Raw genomic sequence first — 24,290 nt, forward strand, 5'->3', positions numbered from 1 at the left:
GTCTGTTTGTAGAGTTATCAGGCTGAGTGTAGAAATGTGCATGTGTGTCCAATATGTATATATTTACACACACACACACACACACACACGTGTGATGTCCTTTGCTTCCATAACTGAGGTGAGAGTTGAGGATCCCACTCAGAGTGTAAGTGGATTGTGTGGATTCCATATTCATATGGAAAGGTGTGGACTTCACTGGAACTGGTTCATACTAGCTTGGAAGAGTCAGCTCTGTGTTTGGTAACATCAGGTTGGTAGTTTGAATTTTCTCGTGCTTGGAATATTTAGACCATGTAGATACCATAAATAAAGTCTTACCTGACTTTCCTAGAGATAAGCATTTACCAGCACACTGCTCATCTGTGTCTGGATGTATGTATGTGTCAAGCAAGAATTTTCAGGCATCAGTTTATATGTACGTATGGGACATTTTATGTGAATTGTGAGTGGGGGATCAGGGGCTTCTATGTGTGTACTGACCCTTCATTCTGAATCACTGCATTGCTCCTGTCAGGTTGAGTCATTCTTTCGGGTCAAAGAATTCCCCCCTCCCCCAGTGCTGGTGACTTCCAGTGGAAATGATGCAGATGGATTTAGGGGCATCTGTACCTTAGGCGGGTGGACACGCCTTCAACATTTGTATGGTCCTAGAATCTGGGGCCCTAGAAGGGTGAGCCTGGTGGACAGATGGCCATGTAGAGCAGATCCTTCACAGGTGTGTGGTTGGCATGACAAGCAGCAGTCAGGAAGTCATGGGGATTCATGGATAAGTGATAAGGTGGGCAAGTGCTCTCTCAGGAAAATCCCCTGAGAATCCGTTGGGCAGTCACAGGTGTTTCTGGCTCTTCTGTGGCATAGCTGGTAGGCAAGGACACCCTGCACATGCAGTCCAGGTGGTTCAAGTCTCTAGAGCCATGTGTCCCTGTGCCCAGTTGCCCCAGGAGGGTGCAAACTATTGTGGGTCAGGCTGGTAAGCTGTATCAATAATTCTCCACCAACCTATCTGTATGGAAACCTAGGTCCTCAGGGATAGGCAGGACCTCAGGGATCAGTGAGCTGACAACGACAAAGGTGGGGAGGGCTTGTCTCTAAGGGAGGCTTGAGGAGTGAGGCCTGGAGAGCCTGGGGAGTCCTACTCTGAGGATATATGGCTCCAATATTCCCAAACCCTGTAGACATGGTCATTGTTCTTTTCTGAAGGTTCAGGATTCTTCTGGCAGTGGGAAGATCATCCCAGTCTCATGGTTCTCAGATCGGATGACTTGAGCCTTTTTTTCTCCTATTCTACCTCCAACCGCAAACCCATCAGGGAGCCCCATGATCACTGTGTCCACCAGCTGACCCTACAGCCACCTCCTGCCTCCCCTGGACCCATCTGTTTTGACGCAGCCCATGGATTCCATGCTGGGAACTGCTGGTGACAGCTATAGCTCTCCATTTGGCTTGGGATGAGTTTTCAGTCCCCATTCTTTGGGATTTGCTGGTTCAGCCTTTTCCCCAGTCCAAGAGTCCCTGGAGTTGGTGGTGGAGCATCCAAGGCCTTCTTGTGCATCTGCATCTCTAGGTGCAGTGCTCAGAGGGAAGTTCATAGCAACACAGGCCTTCCTCAACAGAGAAGAAAAATCTCAAATTGAAAACTGAACCCACCACCTAAGTGAATTAGATAAAGAAGAACAAACAAAACCTAAAGTCAGCAGAAGGAAGGTAATCATAAAGATCTAAGAGGAAATCAATAAAGTAGAGATTCAAAAAACAATAGAAAAAATCCATCAAACCAAGAGCTGGCTCTTTGAAAAGATAAACAAAATAGACAAACCTCTGGCTAGACTCACCAAGAAGAGGAGAGGGAAAAAACCCAAATATACAAAATGAAAAAGGAGAAGTCACAACTGATGCTACAGAAATACAAAAAACCATAGACTACTATCAATAATTATATGCCAACAAATTCAACAACCTTGAAGAAATGGACATCTTTCTAGAGACTTACAGCCTGCCAAAACTGAATCAAGAAGAAACAGCTCAACTGAACAGATGGATCACTAGAAATGAAATTGACTATGTCATAAAAACATCCCCTACAAATAAAAGTCCAGGACCATATGGCTTCACAGGAGAATTCTACCAAACACACAAAGAGGAAATCCTACCCTTCCTCCTTAAATGTTCCCAAAAGGCTGAAGAAGAAGAAACATTCCCAAAGACATTCTATGATGCCACCGACATGCTAATTCCAAAAACAGACAAAGATGCCACCAAAAAAGAAAACTATCAGCCAATATCCTTGCTGGATACAGATGCAAAAATTCTCAACAAAATTTTAGCTAACCAAATCCAGCAACATATCAAAAAGATCATACACCATGACCAGGTGGGATTCATCCCAGGTTCACAAGTACCGTTCAACATACACAAATCAAACAATGTCATACACCACATTAATAAAAGTCAGAAACCACATGATCATCTCAATAGATGCAGAAAAAGCATTTAACAAAGTCCAACATCCATTCATGATCAAAACTCTTACCGACGTGGGTCTAGAGGGAACATTCCTTAACATAATCAAAGCCATTTATGACAAACCCACAGCAAACATAATAGTCAATGGAGAAAAGCTGAAAGCCTTCCCACTAAATCTGGAACAAGACACAGATGCCCACTCCCACCACCACTGTTATCATAGTGCTGGAAGTCCTAGCCACAGCAAGCAGACAAACAAAAGAAATAAAAGGCATCCGAATAGGAAGAGAAGTGGTAAAATTGTCACTGTATGCAAAGGACATGATACTATATATAGAGAGCCCCAAGAACTCAACCCAAAAACTACCTGAACTGCACAACAAATTCAGCAAAGTAGCAGGATATAAGATTAACATTCAGAAATCACTCGCATTTCTGTATACAAACAGTGAAATAGTAGAAAAGGAATACAAAAATATGATACCTTTTAAAGCTGCACCCCAAAAAGTCAATCATCTGACCAAGGTGGTGAAAGACTTATATGCTGAGAACTATGAAACATTAAACAAGGAAATTAAGAAGATGTAAAGAAATGGAAAGACATTCCATGCTTCTGGATTGGAAAAATTAATATTGTAAAAATGGCCATACTACCCAACGCAATCTACAGATTCAATGCAATCCCTATCCAGTCACCCACACCATTTTTCAGAGAACTAGAACAAACTATCCCAAAATCTATATGGAACCACAAAAGACCCAGAATTGCCAAAGCAATTCTGAGGAACAAAAACCAAGCAGGAGGCATAACTCTTCCAGGCTTCAGGCAATATTACAAAGCCACAGTCATCTAGACAGTGTGGTACTGGTATCAAAACAGACAGACAGACCAATGGAACAGAAGAGAGAACTCAGAAATAAACCCAAACACCTACGGGCAATTAATCTTTGACAAATGAGGCAAGAACATAAAATGGGGAAAAGACAGTCTTTTCAGCAAGTACTGCTGGGAAACCTGGACAGCTGCATGCAAATCAACAAAATTAGAACATATCCTCACACTATGCACCAAAATAAACTCAAAATGGCTGAAAGACTTAAATGTAAGACAAGACACCATCAAACTCCTGGAAGAGAATATAGGCAACACATTCTTTGACATCAACCTTACAAATGTTTCTCAGGTCCGTCTCCCAAAGCAACAGAAATCAAAGCAAAAGTAAACCAATGGGACCTAATCAACAAGCTTCTGCACAGCAAAGGAAACAAAAAGGCAACTTACGGAATGGGCGAAAATAGTTTCAAATGATGCAACTGACAAGGGCCTCATCTCTAAAATAGACAAACAACTTATGCAACTCAACAGCAAAAAAAACCAACAACCCAATGGAAAAATGGGCAAAAGACCTGAAGAGACATTTCTCCAAGGAAGATATACAGATGGCCAAGAAGCACATGAAACAATGATCAACATCGTTGATTATAAGAGAAATGCAAATCAAAACTACCCTGTGATACCACCTCGCACCAGTCAGAGTGGCCATCATTCATAAGTCCACAAGTAACAAGTGCTGGAGGGGGTGTGGAGAAAAGGGAACCCTCCTGCCCTGTTGGTGGGAATGAATGTAAGCTGGTACAGCCACTAAGGAGAACCGTATGGAGATACCTTAGAAATCTATACCTAGAACTACCCTATGACCTGGCAATCCCACTCTCAGGCATATATCCAGACAAAACTTTCCTTGAAAAAGACACATGAACCCACATGTTCATTACAGCACTACTCACAATAGCCAAGACTACTCATGGAAACAGCCCAATTGTCCATCAACAGGTGATTGCAGTAGGAAGATGTGGTATATATACACAATGGAATCCTACTCAGCCATAAAAGAGAACAAAATAATGCCTTTTGCAGCAACATGGCTGGAACTAGATACTCTCATCCTGAGTGAAGTAAGTCAGAAAGAGAAAGGAAAATACCATATGATATCACTTACAGCTTGAATCTAATATATGGCACAAAGGAATCTTTCCATGGAAAAGAAAATCATGGACTTGGAGAATAGACTTGTGGTTGCCAAGGGGGAGGGGCAGGAAGTGGGATGGATGGCGTGCTTGGGTTAACAGATGCAGACTATTGCCTTTTTTTTTTTTTTTTTCTCTTTTTGCTATTTCTTTGGGCCGCTCCCACAGCATATGGAGGTTCTCAGGTTAGGGGTTGAATCGGAGCTGTAGCCACTGGCCTATGCCAGAGCCACAGCAACGCGGGATCCAAGCCACGTCTGCAACCTACACCACAGCTCACGGCAATGCTGGATTGTTAACCCACTGAGGAAGGGCAGGGACTGAACCCGCAACTTCATGGTTCCTAGTTGGAGTCATTAACCTCTGCGCCATAAAGGGAACTCTGACTATTGCCTTTGGAATGGATTAGCAGTGACATCCTGCTGTGTTGCACTGGGAACTATGTCTGGTGACTTATGACAGAGGATGATAATGTGAGAAAAAAATGTATACATGTATGAGTAACTGGGTCACCATGCAGTATAGTATAAAATTGACAGAACACTGTAAACCAGCTATACTGCTAAAACACAAAAATCATTATACAAACAAATATTTAAAAAGTAAAATAAAATAAAATACAATAAAAATTTCTCTGAGGAAAAAGAAAAGAAAAGAATATCCTTGGTTACCAAAGGAGACAGGTTGGGAGGAGACAGCATGGGGCTTAGGGTTAGAAATGTTGTAAAATTAGGTTGTGATGATGGTTGTACAACTATAAATATAATATAACTCAATGAATTAAAATGTAAAATAATTAAAAACCATGTTTTAAAAAATATGAGAAGGCAGAATTTCATTACGCCCGTAACCACAATTCATTGTACTGACATTTTAGTGGGGATGGATAATGAATGGGGCAATCTGAGCCACTAGGCATCCACTTGTACTAGGAGAAGCAGTAACTGGGACGTCCAAGTCAGTGATATTGGCACTCAAAAAAAAAAAAAAAAGTACCTGAGTAAATCTGAAGATCTAATTGGGTTCATTAAAAGACTCATGAATCAGGGAGCATCCCACCTGGCAAACAGAGAGCTCCTCCAAGGGGTTACACACTATGAAAGTCTTTTATAGTAAGAAGGGTGGGACAAGGGGAAAATGACATCAATAGGAAAGAAAGACAAAGAAAGAAAAGTTGACTGGAGAAAAGTAAAAGTTCAGGTGATGTTTGCTTCTTATTGGCTACACTGTAGCATTTTTTTAATTGGGAGGGTTTGCTTTTGCATAAGAAGGCAGTCTTCCCTCCTCCTGCTGGGGTAGAAACCAAGTGAACTTCCTGTTTGGGAATGCAAGGTTCCTAGCTTCCTCCTGGGGTCAATAATTGACATTCTCCTTTTAGGGTAATTACCACGAAGGGTAAGGTGTGAGAGCTCCCTCTACAGGCCTTCTCAACTCCAAGTTGAGTTAAGGTACCCTAAATTCATGTTCACAGCTCTCCTTGATCTTCAAAGATCAAGATCTTTCTCTGAAAGGGTCACTGATCAAAAGTCAGGTTTTCCAAATTCAGTAGTCCTCACCTCTCAGCGGCAGGAAGCCTCCATCCTGGGTAATGTGTCCCACATAGATGGGAAAGTGTACAGACCAGAAACCACTTAAGGCCACATTTGAGGAACAAGTAAGGACAGGAGGGAGAACTGTCAGGCATTTTGTATGCATCACGGATCATCTCAAAGTGCTGTCACCTTTATAACCTTTCCAGCCCTCTGTCAGAACTGGATCCAACGTCTTGGTCAAAAGCATCCTGGCTATCGTTTTAAACACTGACAGATCCTCCCTCTGACAACTGGCATGCTCTGGAAAGGGCACAGAGCTCTGCCTGAGGACATCTCCAACATTGACTAGGTCACCATGGGTAGAAACAGCATAACTAGCTTGAAAATCCCTTCTCAATTGTAAGCATAACTCATCAACACACAAGATTAGATTGGGATTGGTTTAGAGATATCATTAATCAGGACAGTGTCACAAAATGGGACAATATTACCTCATTATCATAGTGCTTTCCTTGTTGAGATAAAAGTAGTAGTGTAGCAGGACTGAGAGCATTGCAATGTTTAAGATATAGATGAGGTGGTGAGAGCACAAGGATCTCATAGGAAGTTAATCTACCTGAAGGAAAACACTGAGTCATTTCACAGTTAAGAAGACTGGAGAGTGTGTGGAATTTGCCAAGGCTTTCGCTAACTTTGCAGGTCTGGCTGTCACTTCAAGACAACGGAGACAGGCATGAGCAACAGAATCAAGTTGCATGCTACAACAGGCAGTAGGGCTATGTTTACTACATGCTTCCATAACTCCCAGGGCCTAGTTATCCCTTTCCTGCACAAATAAAGTAAAATGCTTGAATAGTTGAATAACCCTAAGGCAGGTGGCTCTTGTAGCAGTAGTTTTCACTTTAGAAAAGCCTGCTCATGTTTATCTTCCCAAGGATGGGGTTAAGGAACTAGAACTTCAGTAAGTTCATAAAATTTGGAACCCAGAGTTTGCAATAACCAGCTAAATCTAGAAATCCACAATGCTGTCCCTCAGTTGTGAGCCTGGGAATGTCCTGTGTGAGCTTAATTCTTGTGGAAGTCAGCTGGATTCCTTTAGTGTTTAGATTATGCCCTATATAATGTCCAGTGTTCAGATAACTGAAATTTTCTCTATGTGCTCGTTTTCAGATACCTATTGCAGCAAATAAAGGGAAGCTTTTATGCATGCCTCATAGAATTGTATAGTGGCAGAGTACACCATGAGATCATCTGCATCTTGTAAAATGGGTGATTTCTCAGGGAACTAGAAAACACTTAAAACGTTAGCTTTTTTCTTTTCCTTTTTAGGGCTGCACGTGCCACACATGGAGATTCCCAGGCTAAGGATCTAATTGGAGCTACAGCTGCCAGCTTACACCACAGCAATGTCAGATCCAAGCTGCATCTGTGACCTATACCAGAACTCACAGCAATGCCAGATTCTTAACCTAATGAGTGAAGCCAGAAATTGAACCCACAACATCATGTTCCCTAGTCGGGTTTGTTTCTGCTGTGCCACAATGGGAACTCTACAGAAGGTACTTAAATCTTGGTGAATTACTTGGGGGAAGAAAGAAGGGGCCTCAGGGAACACTTGAGGCAAAACTGTCCAGGTCTACTGCTGATGGTTCCAAGGAAAGGCACATAGACATAGATATTGGCTATTGGGTCTACAGGGATGGTGAAGTCATTTGAACAAAAGTCTACAACAGTAAACCATTTCAAGTCAGTTAAAACTTGTGGCAGAAGGGTGTCCAGTTTTGGAACAACTGGTAAATGGAGGATGACTACTTTATTGATAGCCCCCAGCTCCTGGGCAAACTCCTATCCCATTAGGTTTCCAAATAGGCAAGACTGGCCTGTGGCAGGAACTCACACAGGACATGAGAACCCCCTGAGCAAATAAGCCTCCTACAATGAGTGTGAGGCCTTGTATTGCCTCAGGCTTTAATGGTTATGGAGGAAACTTAGGGAGAGGTTTAGCCACATCTATCTGAATTCTTATAGGTTCTGCATTTTTTATTCTTCCAATGTCAGGGTCAGAAGTAGCCCATGCATTTTCAGACATCTCAATTCAATTAGAGAACTTTTGTTGAGCTTCTTCCTCTTTTATGTTCAGGACAGAGTATAAGGGATATAAATGATCAGGGTTGGAGATGATCAAGAAATTTTAAGGTGAGATCTCCATCACAGGGAAAACATAGTAGCCCTTTTACATTAGAAAGGAGATCTCTGTCACATAGATTAACTGGGCTATAGTGCATATCAAAACAGAATAGTGGCTGAGATAAAAGTTCTCTCTGAACTTATTAGATACCCGCACTCTGGAAACATCCTTCTTACTCTGAGGGGTGTACTGTTTTATGAGGATGGGATTTAAAGTAGAAGGCACAGCTATGGTCAGGGTAGCATGTTAAGAGTTGGCTATGTTTACAGTTAGGCTTAGGGTTTCACATAGATTTCAAATGAAAGAATGAGTGGGGTTTCACGTACTGAGTATAGCTCTTGTATCAACTAAAATTGAGCCAGGTTTTCTATTAATTTTCATTTTCCTTTCTTCTAGGTTGTTTCGGGTAATTGCTGGTAATAGAACCTCTGGTGTTCTGTCAACTATGGTAAGGGTTGATGGGGGAGCCCTCACTTTGAGGTAGGTATGAGAGTATCTCCTGTGAGGAGTCTGCACAAGACCTTTGAGGACAGCTTTTTTTTTTCCCAGTGGCTAGCTGATTACAAATGAAACACCAACGCTGGGTCACTGAAATGATCATGGACCCCTAGGAGGGGGTCATGGGCAAGGTGCAAGTATTCTTTTGTGTCTCTTCCCTTGGATCTGTTGGAGATATAAAGCTCATAGCTTGGTGGTTTTTTGTTTGTGATCTTGCTGCCAGGTCCTTTACAAAATGCTCAGCTAGCGTCAGGAGTTCAGGTAGGCCTATAGCCTCCCATCTTCTTTTCTGTCTTTTCTGTATCAATCTGCTAATCGCAGAAGTTAATCGATTCATGAATGGGGCAGCTGAAGCAGGCTGAGTGGCCTTTTAACTGTATGGAACCCCAAATGCTATAAAATGAGATTCCACAAGGCTCCAAAGGCTGCCACAAATTCACCCTTCTTTGTGGCTATGATTGAATAGTTGACCTATTGGTGTGAACTGGGAAGATTTTAGGAATGGCTCATAAAATGTTAGTTTTTGGAGTTCCTGTCATGGCTCAGTGGTTAATGAATCCGACTAGGAACCAAATGAGGTTGCAGGTTTGATCCCTGGCCTTGCTCAGTGGGTTAGGGATCCGGCATTGCCATGAGCTGTGGTGTAGGTTCCATATGTGGGTTGGATCCCTGTGTTGCTGTGGCTGTGGCCAGTGCCTACAGCTCCAATTTGACCCCTAGCCTGGGAGCCTCCATAGGCCATGGGAGCAGCCCCAGAAATGGCAAAAAGCATAAAAAAGTTATTTGTTATTTTTCAAGCCTGTTCAGGTTGAGGCTCTTGAATATCATCCTAGAGCTCACTAACAGTTCACTGTGTGGAATCCAGGGGCTGAGTCAAAATAGAGGGGTCTATTTTGGGAAGGGAAGCAGGAGGCTGTAGGGTCAGCTGGTGGACACAGTGACCATATGGCTCCCTGTTGGGTTGATGGCTGGATGTGGAATAAAGAAAAATAGGGTCAGGTCATCTGATCTGAGAACCAAGATCTTGGGATGAACTTCCCATAGATAGAAGTACCCTGAACCTTCAGAAAAGAACAGGAACCACGTCTAAATGTTTGGGAATATCAGAGCCATATCTTCTCAGAGAAGGACTCCCCAGGCTCTCCAGGCCTCATTCCCAAGCCTCCCTTAGAGACAAGGCCTCCCCACCTTTGTCCTCGTCAGCTCACTGACCCTAAAGGTCCTGCCTATCCCTGAAGACTTAGGTTTCCATAGAGATACAGTAGTGGAGAATTGTTCATCCAGCTTACCAGCCTGACCTACAATACTTTCCAACATCCTTGGGCAGCTCTAGAGACTTGCACCATCTGGACCCCATGTGCACAGTGTCCTTGCATACCAGCTGTGCCACAGAAGAGCCAGAAATACCTGTGCTTGCTGAACTGAATCTCATGGGGTTTTCCTGGGAGAGCACTTGCCTACCTTATCTTTTATCCATGAATCCCCACAACTTGCTGACTGCTGCTTCTCCTGCCAACCACACTCCTGTGAAGGTTCTGCTGTACAGGGTTACCTGCCCTCAGCCTCACCCTTCGAGGGCCCCAGATTCTAGGACCATACAATGCTGAAGGTGTGTCCACCTGCCTAAGGTACAGACACCCCTAAATCCATTTGCATGATTTCCACTGGAATTCACCAGCATTTGGAGGAAGGAATTCATTGACCTGAAAGAATGACTCAACCTGACAGGAGCAATGCAGTGATTCAGAAAGAAGGGCCAATGCACACATCAAAGGGCCCAACACCCTGGATGCCCCACTCACAATTCACATAAAATGTCCTATATGTACATACCAAGTGATGCCTGAATAGTCTGGCTTGACACATACTTCCAACCAAACACACAGATGAGTGGTATGCTGTAAATGCTTATATAAAGCTCTTTAAAAAGTCAGGTAAGACTTCATTTATGATATCTACATGGTATAAGTATTCCAAGCATGAGCATATTCAAACTACCAACTTGATGTAACTGAACACAGAGATGACTATCCCAAGCTATGAACTAGTTCTACAACTACTAACAAATAACCACAGCCCATGTTTCTCATACCTATAAATGCAAGTCTCCAACTCCTCCAAATAAACACAGAAACTCATCTCTCCTTTAGAAACACACATACTCAATTCCCCAAATATTTAATCCTAAAATGTCCCTACTGAAAAATACAAGTGCATAGCCCTAGAAAATATTCCTCCAAATGACCATGCCCCTTGAATACACACTCAAACTCATACACACAACTATTCTGCATGAGCCCCAAATGTACCCACAATTACCCAGGACCCCACAAATATGGCAGTGTATCACCCTATGCCTTTTGTTCCAAATACATATATAATACACTCTCTGCATATACAGAAAATCACACTCCCCCTTCCATCATGCAGAATATAGAAGTACAGAAACACAGCACACCTACCTATATAATATTCACCAGTCCCATAAAATAGTCAGACTTGCCCTGTACACATCAAAATCCACATACACAGCTCCTGAAAAATTACTACACAAAAAAGCAAATAACCACACAACATGCTGCAAATACGCAAATAATCATCCTAACGAGAAGGATAGATTCAGATACTTAAAATAGATGAAAAGTCCCACTGGAGATTAAAGACAAGGTTTAAGTTTAGGAAACTGTTGTAAGCTAATGAGCACTCAAGAAAAGTAACCCAGCTGTGATTACAACGGCCTTCACAGAATTAATTCTAACCACAGACATGACTGGCCCTGCCCCCAGGCAGGCCACCCCTTGGGAAACTGCCCTCTGCCCTCGTGCATGTGCTACTGGCTTCTCAAGCAGACCAGCCTCAACAGACACTAGGAGCAGTTGGAGGATGGTAGTCACTGCGCCAGACAGCACCGCCACCGGTGAGCATGTGCATGCTTGCTGGCATGGGATGTGTGAATAGCTAGCCCAAGGCGTCATGCAAGAGAGGAATATTATGGAGGATTGGCATCCCCTGGGGAGATTTCTTGCAATGTGTTCTCATTGGGATCATTTGTGGCCATCTCTGTTTAAAACTGTCTCTTGAGGATGGGATTAAGATGGCAGAATAGAAGGACTGGAGCTCAACTTCTCTCCTAAAAACAACAAAATCCACAACTAAAGACTGAGCACTCTTCACCAAAATGGATCAGAAACCTTAAAAAAGATACCCTACTCCAGAAGAAAAAGAGAAGGCCACATCAAGAGGTAGGAGGGGCAATTTCACGATATAAACAACCCCATACCTCCTGGGGGGGAACATCCACAGACTGGAAACTAACTGGTTCACAGAGACTCACCTACAGGAGTGAGAGTTCTGAGCCACACATCAAACCCTCACATGTGGGGGATCCAGCACAGGGAGAAAGAGCCCCAGAGCACCTGGCATTGAAGGCCAGTGGGGCTTGTGTGCAAGAGCTCCACGGGACTGGGGGAAACAGAGACCCCATTCTTAAAAGGCACACAGAGACTTTCACATGCACTGAGTCCCAGGGCAAAGCAAAGTCTCCAAGGGAATCTGGGTCAAACCTAACTGCAGTTCTTGGAGGACATCCTGGGAAAACAGGGGTGAACGTGGCTTGTTGTGAGGGAAGGACATTGAAAGCAAAGGCTCTTGGGAATATTCAGCAGCAGTGCCTTTCTCTGGAGGTGGCCATTTTGGGAAAATCTGGCCACACCCATCAGCCAGCTGTTGAGAAGCCCCAGGGCGAACAACAACCCAGGTGGGATCACAGCCCCACCCTTCAGTAAACAGGCTACACAAAGACCCCTCAGGCACACAGCTGCCTCTAATCTCATCCGTAGGCTAAGCCCCATCCACCAGAGGGAGTAGAATCAGCTCCTCCTACTGGGGGCAGGCATCAGCCCCTCCCATCAGGAAGCCTACAGCAAGCCCCCATGCTGACTTCAGCCACAGGGGGGAAGACATCAGAAGTAAGAGAGGCTACAACTCTATTATCCATAAGAAGGTCACCACACCAAAAACATATAAAAATGAAAAGACAGAGGACTATAACTCGGATTAGGGATTAAGGAAAAACCCCAGAAAATCAGCTAAGTGAGGAGGAGATTCTTAGCCTCCAGGAAAAAGAGTTTAGAATGTTGTTGCTGAAGATAATGCAAGACATTGGGAATAAACTGGAGGCAAAGATGGATAACTTACAGGAAACACTGACCAAAGAGATATAAGATATACAGCTTAAATAAGAAGAGATGCAAAATACAATCACTGAAATAAAAAATTCACTAGAATCAGCTAACAGCAGAATACTGGAGGCAGAAGAAGGAATAAACAAGGTGGAGGACAGATTAGTGGAAATGACGGATGCAGAACAGAAAAGAGAAAAAAGATTTAAAAGAAATGAAGAGAGTCTCAGAGAACTCTGGGACAACGTGAAATGCACCAACACCCGTATTATAGTGGGTTCCAGAAGGAGAAGAGAGAGAGCAGGGGACAGAAAAAATATTTCAAGAGATAATAGCCGACGGAGTTCCCATCGTGGCGCAGTGGTTAATGAATCTGACTAGGAACCATGAGGTTGCAGGTTCGGTCCCTGCCCTTGCTCAGTGGGTTAACGATCCGGCGTTGCTGTGAGCTGTGGTGTAGGTTGCAGACGCGGCTCAGATCCCGTGTTGCTGTGGCTCTGGCGTAGGCTGGTGGCTACGGCTCCAATTCAACCCCTAGCCTGGGAACCTCCATATGCCGTGGGAGCGGCCCAAGAAATAGCAACAACAACAACAACAAAAAGACAAAAAAGACAAAAAAAAAAAACAAAAAAAAGAGATAATAGCCGAAAACTTCCCTAACAGGGTGAAGGAATCACTCATTCACATCCAAGACGCACAACGAGTACTATATAAAATATACCCAAGGAGGAATACACCAAGACACATACTAATCAAACTGACCAAAATTAAAGTCAAAGAGAAAATCTTGAAAGCAGGTAGGGAAAAGAAACAAATAACATACAAGGGAACCCCAATAAGGCTATCATCACATTTTTCAGCAGAAACTCTTGCAGGCAAGAAGGGAGTGGCATGATATACTCAATGTGATGAAAGGAAAAAACCTCTAACCAAGAATACTCTACCCAGCAAGGCTCTCATTCAGATTTGAAGGAGAAATCAAAACCTTCACAGATAAGCAAAAGTTGAGAGAATTCAGCAACACTAAACCAGCCTTACAACAAATACTAAAGGAACTTCTTTAGGCAGAAAAGAACAAGAGAAGAAGGAAAAGATAAAGAGCAGCAAAAACAAATCCAAAGTAATTAATAAAATGGCAATAAGAACATACATATCAATAATTACCTTAAATGTTAATGGACTAAAAGCCCCAACCAAAAGACATAGACAGGCTGAATAGATACAACAACAAGACCCATATATATGCTGTCTTCAAGAGACCCACTTCACTTCTAGGGACACATACAAATTGAAAGTGAGAGGATGGAAGAAAATATTCCATGCAAACGGGGATCAAAAGAAAGCTGGAGTAGCAATACTCATATCAGACAAAATAGAGTTTAAAATAAAAAATATTTTAAGGGAAAAAGAAGGACATTACTTAATGATCAAAGGATCAATCCAAGAAGATGATATAACAATTTTAAATATCTATGCACCCAACAGTTTCACCACAATATATAAAGCAACCACTAACGACCTTAAAAGGAGAAATCGACAATAACACAATCATAGTGGGGGACTTTAACACCCCACTTACAGCCATGGACAGAAAACCAGACAGAAAATCAATAAGGAAACACAGGCCCTGAATGAAGCATTAAACCAGATGGACTTAATAGATATTTATAGGACATTCCATCCAAAAGCAACAGATACACATTCTTCTCAAGTGCACATGGAACATTCTCTAAGATTGAGCACATCCTGGGCTACAAATCCAACCTCAGTAACTTTAAGAAAATTGAAATCATATCAAGCATCTTTTCCAACCACAATGCTATATGCCTGGAAATCAACAACAAGAAAAAAACTGCAAAAAAACACAAACACGTGGAGACTCAACAACATGCTACTAAACAACCAATGGATTGCTGAAGAAATCAAAGAGGAAATTAAAAATTACGTAGTGAAGATACGACACTCCAAAACCTATGGGATGGAGCAAAAGCCGTTCTAAGAGGAAAGTTTATAGCAATACAAGCCCACCTCAGGAAACAAGAAAAAGCCCAAATAAACAAGCTAACTTTACATCTAAAGCAGCTCAAGAGAGAAGAACAGACAAGACCTAAAGTTAGTAGAAGGAAAGAAATCATAAAGATCAGAGCAGAAATCAATGAAAGAGAAACAAAACCATTGAAAAGATCAATGAAACGGAAAGCTGGTTCTTTGAAAAGGCCAACAAAATTGATAAACCCTTAGCCAGACTAATCAAGGCACAAAGAGAGAGGACTCAAATCAATAAAATTAGAAATGAAAAAGGAGAAGTAACAATGGACATCACAGAAATACAAAGGAGCATAAGAGACTACTATATGCAACTATATGCCAATAAAACGGAAAACCTAGAAGAAATGGACAAATTCTTAGAAAAGTACAATCTTCCAAGACTAAACCAAGATAAAATAGAAAAGATGAATGGACGAATCACAAGAACTGAAATTGAAATTGTGATTAATAAACTTCCAACAAACAAAAGTCCAGGACCAGATGGCTTCATAGGCAAATTCTATCAAACATTGAGAAGAGCTAACACCGATCCTTTTGAAACTATTTCAAAAAATTGCAGAAGAAGCGATACTCCCAAACTCATTCTATGAGGCCACCATCACCCTGGTACCAAAACCAGACAAAGACTCCACAAAAAAAGAAAACTATATGCCAATTTCACTGATGAACGACAATGCAAAAATCCTCAATAAAATCCTAGCAAACCATATCCAACAATACATTAAAAGGATTGTACATCATGATCAAGTGGGATTTATCGCAGGGATGCAAGGGTTCTTCAATATCTGCAAAACCATCCGTGTGATACACCACATGAACAAACTGAAGGATAAAAATCATATGATCCTCTCAATAGATGCAGAAAATGCCTTTGACAAAATCCAACTCCCATTTCTGATAAAATCCCTTCAGAAAGTGGGCATAACGGGAACCTACCTCAACATGATAAAGGCCATATAGGAGAAACCCACAGCGAACATCATTCTCAATGGTGAAAAGCTGAAAGAATTCCCACTGAGATCAGGAGCAAGACAAGGATGTCCGCTCTCACCACTATCCTTCAACATAGTTCTAGAAATCCTAGCCACAGCAATCAGATAAGTAAAAGAAATAAAAGGGATACAAATTGGAAAGGAAGAAGTAAAACTATCACTGTTTGCAGATGACATGATACTATACCTAGAGAATCCTGAAGACTCTACCAGAAAACTGTTAGAGCTCATCCATGAATTTGGCAAAGTCGCAGGATACAATATCAATACACAGAAATTGATGGCATTTCTACACACAAACAATGAAAGAGCAGAAAGAAAAACTAGGCAAGCAATCCCGTTTACCATTGAATCCAAAAGAATAAAATACTTAGGAGTAAACCTACCTAAAGAGACAAAAGACCTGTACTCTGAAAATTATAAGACACTGATGAAATAATTCAAAAATGACACAAATAAATGGAAAGATATACCATGCTTGTGGATTGGAAGAGTTAATATTATCCAGATGACTATACTACCCAAGGCAATCTACAGATTCAATGCAATCCCTTTCAAATTACCAAGGACATTCTTCACAGAACTCAAACAAAATATTTTAAAGTTTGTTTGGAAGCACAAAAGACCCAGAATAGCTAACGACATCCTGCAAAAGAAAAATGGAGCTGGAAGAATCAGGCTCCTGGACTTCAGACTATACTACAAGGAAAAAGTCATCAAAACTGCATGGTACTGGTACAAGGACAGAAATATAGATCAGTGGAACAGGATAGAAAGCCCAGAATTCAACCCATGCACCTACAGACAACTCATCTATGACAAAGGAGGCAAGAATAGACAGTGGAGAAAGGACAGCTTGTTCAATAAGTGGTGCTGGGAAAACTGGACAGCCACATGGAAAAGAATGAGATTAGAACACTCCCTAACACCATACACAAAAATAAACTCCCAATGGATTCAAGACCTAGATAGAAGACCAGACACTATCAAACTCCTAGAGGAAAACATAGGCCAAAGACTCTCTGACATAAACAAGAGCAACATCTTCTCAGATCCACCTCTCAGAGTATTGACAATAAAAAGAATAATAAACAAATGGGATCTAATCAAACTGAAAAGTTTCTTCACAGCAAAGGAAACCCTAAACAACACAAAAAGACAACCCACAGAATGGGAGAAAATCATTGTGAATCAACTGACAAGGGATTAATCTCCAACATTTATAAACAACGTCTGCAGATCCATACCAAAGAAACAAACAAGCTTATCAAAAAATGGGCAGAAGATCTAAACAGACAGTTCTCCAAAGAAGACATACATATGGCCAAGAAACATATGAGAAGATGTTCAATGTCACTCATTATTAGAGCGATGCAAATCAAAACCACTCTGAGGTACCACCTTACACCAGCCAGAATGGCCATCATCCAAAAGTCTACAAACAATAAGTGCTCGAGAGGGTACGGAGAAAAAGGAATGCTAGTACACTGTTGGTGGGATTGTCAATTGGTGCAACCACTGTGGAAAGCAGTATGGAGGTTCCTCAGAAAATGAAAAATACAACTCCCATTTGATCCAGCAATCCCACTCCTGGGCATCTATCCAGAGAAAACCACGACTCGCAAAGACACATGTACTCCAATGTTCATTGCAGCACTATTTACAATAGCCAAGACATGGAAACAACCTAAATGTCCATCAACAGAGGAGTGGATCAAGAAGAAGTGGTACATATACACAATGGAATATTACTCGGCCATTAAAAGGAATGAAATACCAGCATTTTTAGCAACATGGATGGACCTAGAAACTATCATGCGAAGTGAAGTCAGCCATACAATGAGACACCAACATCCAATGCTTTCACTGACATGTGGAATCTGAAAAAAGGACAGACTGAACTTCTTTGCAGAACAGATGCTGACTCACAGACATTGAAAAACTTACAGTCTCCAGAGGAGACAGTTTGGGGGGTGGGGGGATGTGCCTGGGCTGTGGGATGGAAATCCTGTGAAATCAGAGTGTTATGATCATTATACAACTACAGATGTGATAAATTCATTTGAGTAATAAAAAAATGGAAAAAAAGATTGCAACACAGAAAAAAAAAGAAAACAGATTCTTTTCCATTATAAGATGTTGAGTATATAGCTCCCTGTGCTACACAATAGGTCTTTGTTGTGTACCTATTTTATATGTGTGTGTATATGTTATTCCCAAACTCCAGATTTATCTCTCCCCCACTATCCCCTTTGGTTTCCTTAAGTTTGTTTTCTTTACCAGTGAGTCTTTATCTGGTTTGTAAATCAATTCATTTGTATCATTAAAACAAAAAACAAAAACAAACAAAAAAATAAAATAAAACTGTCTCTTGAGAGTTGAGCCCCCATGTTAAAATTGCAAACATGAAATGCATGCATTTAGATATGATCCCCATGGAAGAGTTTGGAGAGCTCCAGCCTAAGCACGGTATCCTCAAATTGGGCCAAGTACATTCAAGCCCTTTGGGCTGCAGTTCCTTCGGTCTCCTTACTGTTGTTGTTGTTGTTGTTGTTGTTTTCCCTAGAAATAGAAGGTTCTTTTCCCTATCAAGCCTGAGGGGTCCATTAAAAAGAATGTCTAGCAATGAATTTTAGACCTAGAAAACACTCTGAATGAAATTTCTCCTGTTTCCATGCCTAGAGTTTTTCCAAATGCATTTGTTCTCCTTGAATGTTTTTTTTCTCAGGGTAGTTAGTTAACGCCTGGAGGTTTTTTAATAAAGGTGGATTCACAGGTGTTTCTTTTGTAAGGTTTTGGTTATTCTGGCTATGCTGGTGAACTAAACTTGACCCTCTTGGCCAATTACAAAACAGCAGGTACTTTGGGAACAATTTTACTCTCCCTCCCTACTTTTTTGACTACATCACAGAATTTCAGCTGGCAATCAACATACAAATAAGTAGGAGCAGATTCACTGTACTGACCTGACATTGTAATGTGTGCTAAAGAAACCTGAACCCTCAGATCCCTTTTATGGTCAGTTGCAACATCAGAGCATTTCTTACTCCACAGGATACCTCTCAAGACCCTTACATCTAACAACATGAAAAGCCCCCAAGGGCACAGACTTGAAACGTCCACAAGACACAAACCTGGTATTTCTCTGTGTCCTTAATGTCCATGGAGAAGTGGAAGATTCACTGTCTCCTGATGCTAGTGATCCATTTCCAGAGATGTTTCTCCTCAGTTGCCACTGCCTGCCCTGAAGCTCCTGGCAGGAATAATCAGAGATCAGGGTCCAAAGGACATTGAAATACTCACTTCCATGACTGGTTTTCCCTAATTGTATGTCAGCTAATTTGATTATCTCTGCCTCTAGGATATAGAATTTTGATGTTTCAAAAAATTGTAGAATTGGGGATGTCACTTTTCCACCATGCATTTTTTTCTATCATTGTCCCTGGGAAGACTCATCAAATACTATATCAGAGCTATGAGTGAGGATCTTGTAAGGAATTGATTGAATGGCTGAACAAGGGGAGGAAACAACAAGGAGCCTGCCCTTCTTGAGAGCCTGTGTAGAATGCTTGCCTCACCAATCCTCTCATATGAAGGTATTGGTTGAAAAACATCTAAATTTTTCATTATAAAAGCTCAAATACAGAGAAGTAGTTCCAGGTTATTTTTTTAACCCCCCATCAAGAGTTTCTTGATACAAATCTCACCATTATATTGCTGGAAATACTCTCACCTCAGCTTTTCACCCTCTTCTGAGTCCATTTTCCTTTGCAAGGGGCAAGAAGCTTCTGAAGCATCCACACAAGTCTTTTTCTCATTGTGGAACAGTCCTTTAAACCTCTCTCTTTCCTTCCCCAACGCCCTAACATCAGTAGGAGTTGTAGTGGGGCTACAGCAGAGAATGAATTTGGCCTCCCAAGAGATTTGGTTGCAGTCCTATTAGGTTTCACCCCTCATCTCCCTTGATGAGTTTCCTAAGAGTCCTCTCTTCTCACCACACAAAACATGAATACTCACTCATATCATTTGGATAGTGATAAGCTGACATTAATTCCCAACACGATAATAAGTCTCAGAGAACTTTTTCTTATTTGTGTCTCTGTTTTGTTTTCTAAGGGAGGCTACCATGATTCCCATGCAGTCAGGACCATAGGTAATGATGAGCTTAGATTCTAAAGTGGAAGGCTATGGGATGCAGACAGGAAATTCACCAGCTTATAAGCAGGGCTTGCAGGCCAGGACTTAGATGGGATTGGCTTTGTCCAAAAGGAGAGGGGACATTGGTGGGTAAAATACTGGCACTGTGCCAAGGGAGTTGATTTTTTTTTAATCCTAGAAATACGAGGAGTTCCATTGTGGCTCAGCAGAAATGAACCTGACAAGTATCCACGAGGATGTGGGTAGGATCCCTGGCCTCCCTCAGTAGAATAAGGATCTGGTGTTGCCTTGAGCTATGCTGTAGGTCACAGACACAGCTTACATCCCACATTGTTGTGGCTGTGTGTAGGCCTGCAGCTGCAGGTTTGATTTGACTCCTATTCTGGAACTTCCATATGCTGAAGGTCTGGCCCTAAAGAGAAAAATAAATAAAAAGAAGGGACTGCCCCCCACCACAGATTTCTAGGATATTTATTTCTTTAACATATGGAAAGAGAAGATTATTTCTCCTTTCCCCTTACTTCTGTCCTTAACCCCACTAAGCACAAACACTTGGTAGTATATCCTGGCTCTTCCATTTTCATTTCATCCAAAGAGCCTGCAGATTTTGGATCCCTTTGTCAATTTATTTAGTGTTGGACCAAAAGGCACATGTCAGTCTCTACTCCAAGTTCTCATCCTCTCAAGAATTGCCCACAACTAATAGCCTAATGTGTTACCCTTTATGGCTAGTGTTCCAGATAAATGCCCATTCTGAGGGAAAGGTAAATTTCAGATAAATACGGAAAGTACTTGCAGTAAAGATATGTCTGAAATGTTGCACAGGGTATGGTTAAAGATAAATTAATGCACTATTTATGTGAAATGAAAAATTCAAATTTAGCTGGACATGTACTATTATCATTGCCTGCCTATGACCAACCTGATCTTTCAGTACTTTGAATTTCAATAACTGTAGAATTTCTGGTTATAAAAATTAGGCCAGAAATAAAGGAGCGAGGATATAAGTATGAAGACAACTTTAAATATACTCAAATATATCAGATTATATTTTAATTTTCTTTTTAATTTTAAAAGATAAACTATGTTGTTATTTACAGAATGACTTTTATTTTTTTTCCACTACATGTGGTTTACAGTGCTCATTCAAATTTCAATTGTTAACACTTAGTTGTTTCCATCATACTTGATTTAAAATGCTTTGCTGTGTTCTGGTGTAAAGTAACACACTCAGAAGGATATATATTCGGTCTCTTACATTAGCCCTCATCATTATCAATCACAATGGAAAATCCAGGGATACATATGCAGGATAGAGGATCTGTATGATAAAATGAAAAAGGCCTACAACAATGCGGACATGTATTATACCCAAGGATGTGAAGACACAACATAGAAAATGGTCAAAATCTAACAGAAGTTTTTTTTTTTTTTTTTTTTTGTCAACATGGACAAACATATTCTAAAAAGTATAAAGAAAAGACAAAGGAGCCAGAACATCAAACATAATTTCGAGAAAGCATATTAAAGTGGGAGGTTATTCGGCTTATGAGAACGCTCTACGGAGGGCAGCTTGGCATTGCTGGCGGGATAGAGGCAGACAGAGTTCAGTGTACAGAGAGAGAATGCAGAAATAGATCCATAGCAATACACCAACCTGGGAGGTTCTAATACGGAAGCTCAAGGGCAGTAGAATGGAATAGGGATAGGGTTTTTATCCGATACAAAAATGAACTCATCATGGAACATTCAGTGCAAATGTAAAATGTGTATAGATACAAACGATGCCACGTTTACCACACCTAAGAAAAAACAATTGGAGCAAACCTCTGGGTCCTCGGGCTTGGCAAAGGGGTCTTCCACATGACAAGAAAAACAGTACCCCAAAAGGGAAGGAAAGAACAGAAAGTTGGACTTCATCAAAAGGAAAGAAAGGCCCTTCAAAACATACATGCACCCCAATGTCCACTGAAGCACCATTTCCAAGAGCCAAGACAAGGGAGCAAGCTAAATGTCCATTGGCCGAGGCATGGATAAAGAGGATGAGGTTCATATGTACGGGGGGACATCACACAATCACACAAGAGAATGGAATCATGAATGCTGCAGCAGCAAGGATGGACCTGGAAATTATCATACTAAGTGAAGGTAGAAAGGGAAAGACAAACATCGTATGATACCACTTCTAAGTGGAACCGAAAGAGAGGACACAAATGAACGTGTGCATGGAACAGAAACAGACTCCCAGCCTTGGAAAACCGGATGGGTACCAAAGGAGCCAAGTCCACAGCAGGAGGGACTGGGGGTTTGGGACTGGCTTCTGCACACGGAGTACATGGAATGACCGGCCAACAGGAACCTGCGGTAGAGCCCAGGGAACTCTAGCCAACAGTTAGCGATAGTCGATATGGGCATAGAATCTGAGGGAGAAGGGGTGTGTGTGTATGTATGACCGACTCACTTTGCGACACAGCAGGAAATAGCACAACATGCTACCTCACTGTCCTTTCAATCAAACGGAAGATAACTACATCAATACCACTGGAATAGGCAACAACAACATCAGCAACAATGAAAAGATAAGCGTTCTTCCCCATGACAGCCAAAACCCTACCCCAGACAGAAAACGGACCTCATCAAATGGAAACATTTTCCTAGGTGAAAAGAAGCTACAGGTTTGGAGAAACTACCTGCCAACCACACATCTGACACAAGTCTGGTGTCTCGAGGGAATAAGGCACTGCCAAGACACGACCATAACAGTGGGACCTATTCCACCAGAAAATGGGCAAACGTTAGGAAGAGATAGGTCACCCACCATAGCACTGTGAGTCCTGAATGCTGGGTCCACTGTGAGGCTTCCTGGGATCCTGCTGGCTACATGAGAACACTGGGTCAGGCAGAGGGCAGGAAGGATTGCAACAACACTGCTTCCAGGAACTCCCTCGGGTTGGCCTGAGCCAGCTAAGCCAAAAAGGAGACATCAGGCTCCAAGTGCTGGAGGTGTGGACCCCTTGGGCCAGGCTGGCTGGGGCCCTTGGACGGAAAGCAGCCGTTCATGTGGGGGTGGGGGCCAGAAAGTTGGGCAGTGAGTTGTTCCCCTTCAGGCTATGGAGAGCTGGGCCATGGGCATGCTGAAAGAGGGTGCTGGGAATCCAATGTAGGAGCAGAGTTCTATGAGGCCTGGATCTCATCTCACAGCCTGGCGCTGGAGCTCCTCTCTCAGCTTCCCTCTCAGTCGCCTAGACTCTGTTCCTTCAAGAGCCTTACATGCCATGGGCTGGAACCCCCTGCCTCATGGCCTTGGGTCATGGGCTCTGATCTGGCTCGAGTGCCCTGCACTCTGGAAACATCCCTCCCTCACTTTGGGGAGTTGATCCTCCTTCATCCCAACCCCAGGACTGATGTTCCTTTACTTTACAAAAGACCCTTCATCCCTGGCACTTGAGACACCTGTCAAAAGGAGCTACAACTCTATCACCTGAAGTTCGTATGTGGAAGGCTTCTCCCCCAGAACCTCCGAACATGACCTTAGGTGGAGCAGGCTTCCCTTTGTCTTTCCATTGCCTACGTTTGTTTGTTTGGATGGGGCTGCTGGGGCGGCATATGGAAGTTCCCAGGCTTGGCATCCAAACGATCCATCGATCAATCGGAGCTTTGGCAGTCAGCCTACACCACCGCCACAGCAATGCCACATCCAACCCGGGTCTGAGACCTACACCACAGCTCATGGCCACATTGGATCCTTCCCTTCCTGAGTGAGGCCAGAGGTCGAACCTGAACACTCATGGTTCCTTCTCAGGTTCAGTTCCAGGGCAGCACCACCGCAAGCCCTGCAGCAGAGTTTGTACAGAAAGAGCTGAAATCAGGTCACTAAGGTGGCCCCTAATACAATAGGATGGGTGCCCCTATAGAAAGGGCAGATTTAGACTCTGAGTCCCACAGAGGGGGCTGATGTGAGGGCACAGGCAGGAGATGGGCATCTGCAATCCAAGGAGAGAGGCCTCAGGGCCAACCCAGCTTGTTTATACCGGGATCTCAGAAAGCTGGGCTCCGAAACGGTGAGTTGATACATTCTTGTTATTTAAGCCCCATTGCCTGTGGGATTGGTGATGGCAGCTGGAGCTGACCGATTCCCTCCGAAGCCTGGGCACTCCCAGGGCAGGAAGGAGTCTCAAGGGAAGACACCCTCTCTGTCCCC

At 42.4% G+C, this 24,290-nt stretch overlaps 1 protein-coding gene across 1 annotated transcript in view; it reads right to left on the minus strand.

Annotated features, from left to right (window-relative positions):
• The window catches only part of LOC102160834 (NUT family member 2D-like), a 135,381-nt gene that overhangs the window by 8,743 nt on the left and 102,348 nt on the right, over nt 1–24,290 (minus strand). Inside the window, exon 11 of the mRNA XM_084994667.1 lies at nt 19,066–19,184. The gene's annotated coding sequence lies outside the window, so the exon portion shown is untranslated. The remainder of the gene's footprint in view (nt 1–19,065; nt 19,185–24,290) is intronic.

The sequence above is a fragment of the Sus scrofa genome, chromosome 14, assembly GCF_054392235.1.
Source record: "Sus scrofa isolate SSC_HxYL_T2T_F1_AM1 chromosome 14, Sscrofa_HxYL_maternal_Yorkshire_Landrace_v2.0, whole genome shotgun sequence".
NCBI classification, from domain to species: domain Eukaryota; kingdom Metazoa; phylum Chordata; class Mammalia; order Artiodactyla; family Suidae; genus Sus; species Sus scrofa.